This window comes from Boleophthalmus pectinirostris, unplaced genomic scaffold, assembly GCF_026225935.1.
Source record: "Boleophthalmus pectinirostris isolate CB_2022bp ecotype Guang Dong unplaced genomic scaffold, ASM2622593v1 HiC_scaffold_12, whole genome shotgun sequence".
NCBI classification, from domain to species: Eukaryota; Metazoa; Chordata; class Actinopteri; order Gobiiformes; family Gobiidae; genus Boleophthalmus; species Boleophthalmus pectinirostris.
The window spans coordinates 5521183-5525274 of NW_026571018.1; positions in this window are offsets into that span (position 1 = coordinate 5521183).

A 4092-nucleotide genomic window follows, 5' to 3' on the forward strand; every position below is an offset into this window, starting at 1 on the left:
GGAAGCAGGTCGTCTTGCAACGCATGTCTCCGATGCACTGGCAGTAAAAACTTTCCCTCGCAAGTTTTAGCGCGCACCAGATTTCAAAAATACTGTAGTTTACTGTGATTTACTCAGATTTATTACATTAACATACTGTTGAAGACATGTGTGCTGTTGCTTCACGTTCAGCAGCCCACAATGCATTGCAAATTACAGTATAAAACTGTATTATAGTAATACAGTATATTACTGTTGGAAATTGGCCGTAAATTTACAGCAATTGCTTACAGTGTAGTCATTGTTCGCCTTTAAGTTTTCGTCTTTCTTATCGTGACAGTTGTGGATAAAATCTTGTAGGATGAAGATTTGGTGATGGAACAGATTTATGAAGACATTTCCACAGACATTTTGCCATAGAAAAGCATTAGCCACAAGTGACATAAACCCTAAATCGCAGCACTTCCAGCCTTTCTGAAAAAGGTCTATACTGAATAATGCATACAACAGAGAATCAAATCAAAATTTGGTGTGTTAAATCTAGTACATCAGAGACAAAGCCTGAGGAAAAGTAATAGACTTGGAAGCTTGGTCCAGGTACAACAACTTGAGACTTGTGAACCTGGCCTGGATCCTTGAGTATTTTTAGCAAAGTGGCTAACAGAGGCTTTCGGACATGCAGCTTTTCCAACTCCAGAGATTATCACAAGAATGCATCAAATTGACCTAAGACAAGACTCCCTGATGTGCCCCATGTTCTGATCAGGATATTCCTGGCTGTGGTCACTGCAGAAAGGGCCAATAGGATCATTTACTATGAGGAACATCTACATAGACAAGACTAAGACACAGTCTGAAGACACATGAGGATGAATAAGAATTTTTAAGAATGTCCTTTTTTCTCTTTTGTCTAGGAAAACTGTTGCAACAAAAACAAAATGCAGTACAAATGTGGTAAACATGAAAAAAGTAAGAGTTGTTTATTAAATTAGACAAACTAGAGTATTACCTAACACTGTAACAACAGTGTTAGCGCAGGAGATTACCAATCAAAAAATAAACAAATATATGGGTAAAACATGATTATTCACTATAACATATATATATATATATATATATATATATATATATATATATATATATATATATATATATATATATATATATATATATATATATATATATATACTCTTTTTATTGTCTAACTTAGCCATGTGTTGTTGTTTTTTTTTAACTCAGTCCCATAACTCATTTCCATATTTCCATTTCTTCTGACAAATGTTTTTGCATCTAAAAAGTGTCAACAAAGACCATGGCCCAATCTCAAACTCTTGACATTGGACCATAAACCAGTCTTAAATCTACGCAGATGTGCTGCACCCTGACATGAAAGCCAGTCAGAAAGCTTCCAGTGTTTGCTGTGCACATCTTGACCTAAAGGTCACTATGCACCAAATGCAAGGGCGGTGATTAACTGATCCACAGAGATTATAAAGACAATGGAAAATAGCTTGTATTCCCTTGACACACCTGGGCCCTGCTCTGCAGAAGCTCATTTGCCTTGAGCCCTTTGCCTTAGGAACCCTTTAATTTTGCATATTCAGTACAGACAAAGGGGAGACCCAGTTCTCAATAGCAGCAAGGGGTCTTTTACACTCCTTCAGAGAGGGGCAGGGGGAGTTTTGATAAAACACAGAAATACACCAAATAAACTCAAATGTAAAGTTAAATATTTTGCACCATTGACCAACAAATGAATACACGAACAGACCTAAACATATGTTATGGTTTGAAAAAGAAACAAAACAAAAAAACAACTTACGAGGTGGAGGTGTTGAATTGCCTGAAACATTGAAAACATACAAAGAAATTACATTATGCCAGTTATGAGTTTGTTACTGAAATTATATATTGCAGACTTACCCATAACTGAATACTCCTAAGAGATGGAAATCAAAAAGAAGACACAAGGACTGGCTCTAAACAAGTAATACTTCAAGAATATTACCTAGAGGTTACAAGAACTTTTAGGAATCAATGCTTACGATGACAGCTCTTTTAACTGCCTGGTCGAGCCACATGATGTTTAACTCCGCCCCATAATCTTATCTGAATACTAATAGGATTCCATTTCCACAAAGACTAAGAAGTATATATATATATATATATATATAATATATATATATATATATATAATATATATATATATATATATATATATTATATAGAGAGAGAGAGAGAGAAGAGAGAGAGAGAGAGAGAGAGAGAGAGAGAGAGAGAGTTTGTTTTTTTTGTTTTTTTTTTTTTATGTATATGTTTTTCTTTTTCAATCACAGGGACAGCTGATGTGTTTAGTCTCCACATTCTCTCAGTCTCTATCTAGGTCTTTATATTTGCTAATATTATTTTGTTAATCTGTTGATGTTAAGAGGCACAGTCGTGTATGAGGAGTCATGTTTTATTTTGACTTCGACTTTATTCTTGTAAAATTATGACTTTATTCTCGTAATATTATGACTTTAATGTCGAAATGTTACGGCTTTATTCTCATAGCGCCAGCATAATTTATTTTTTATCTGAGCTGTATACTGCCTCATACTTCTGAGATCACAGTGGAATGAGGATGTTACAGAAAAATGTTGAAAATGTGGCTCTGGAATTTAGGTTGCCACATGTAAGTTATTCAATCATCGTCTATCTTATTTTTCAATCTGGACAGACAAAGGGACAAGGAAATAAAATATAACATTTCAGCTTGATGAGAGATGGGGAATAGTGCCCAGTTTGAAACTTCTTCTGTTGTTTAATTATTTAAATTCAAGAATAAAATGTATTACAAGTGTTTTATTTATTTATTTATTTTTTTTGTAACAAATCCCTTTTATGTGTAAAAATGGCTGAAACTTATCATATTTAGGAGGTATAAACCTGAAAAATGGACAGAGACAACTTCAAATGTCTCCTTTCTTTGCTTGATATATTATATACAAAGAAATATAGACGAGATATCTTACTTAGTAGACTTTGATAAAGAAAGTGACCTAGTAATTCTAATGTTTCCTCATTTGTTTTAGTTAAGACTAATAACATTTTTTTACATATTCCTCTGACCCGTCAAAAACGCACAGAAGGGAAAGAAACAGCACTGCTACTTCTAGTCTCCTCAGAGGACGTGAGACACAAACTGTGACTTTAGACTTTTTGGAGAAAACTTCACTGTACGTCTGTCAGCTCGGCCTAATCATGTCTTACCTGATGTGTGGGAAAAGGAACATTTCAATTTGTCAACTGGACAAAATGTTTATTTTGGCTGAATTAAAAAAAAAAAAGATAATTGATTTTCTCCTTTTACCATGGACTCTACCTGGACGACTGAGGGATTTGACACTTCCCTAATGTGCTTTACAAATGTGTCAGAGCCTCTCAGAGCCCTTCACTGTCGTCACTTTTCATTCCCTCAGTGAAGTTACTGAACACAACTGCCCTGGTGGAGACTTAACCAAAACTGATAATCAGGTGACGTTCCACCTCCAGAAAGTTACACAGTGTATCTTTTAAATTAATTAAAGGCCACTAATATCAAATGAAAGTTAGAGCAGAGTGTTTCTTGACTCCTCCCTCAGGTGGAATGAGGGTGTGTTAAAAGTATGAAGTCTAAAAGTACAGATTACTGTCTCTGTCACTCACTCTACTTTCTCTTTATGACAAGGAGCTGTGTCTGTCTTTGCAGTTTTATATTATTTTGGGATACGATAAGTAGAACTGATATGGGTAAGTAATAACTTTCAACCTTGACTGCATTTGTTACATTAATAAGTTATAATAATAATGATAATAATAATGATAATAATAATGATAATAATAATAATAATAATAATAATAATAATAATAATAATAATAATAATAATAATAATAATAAGTGTTTAACTTCTGTAACTGCAATTTTACAAATGTCATTATAATGAATTATCATGTGTTTCAGGGGACAGGAATTTAAAAGTAAGATTTCTCAGATTATTTTCCTTTGTCTTCATTTTAGGTATATTATTTATGTTTATTTTTTTCAGATTGTAAATCAACTACTGTATTTTATTTAATTACAGCCTGTGGAGA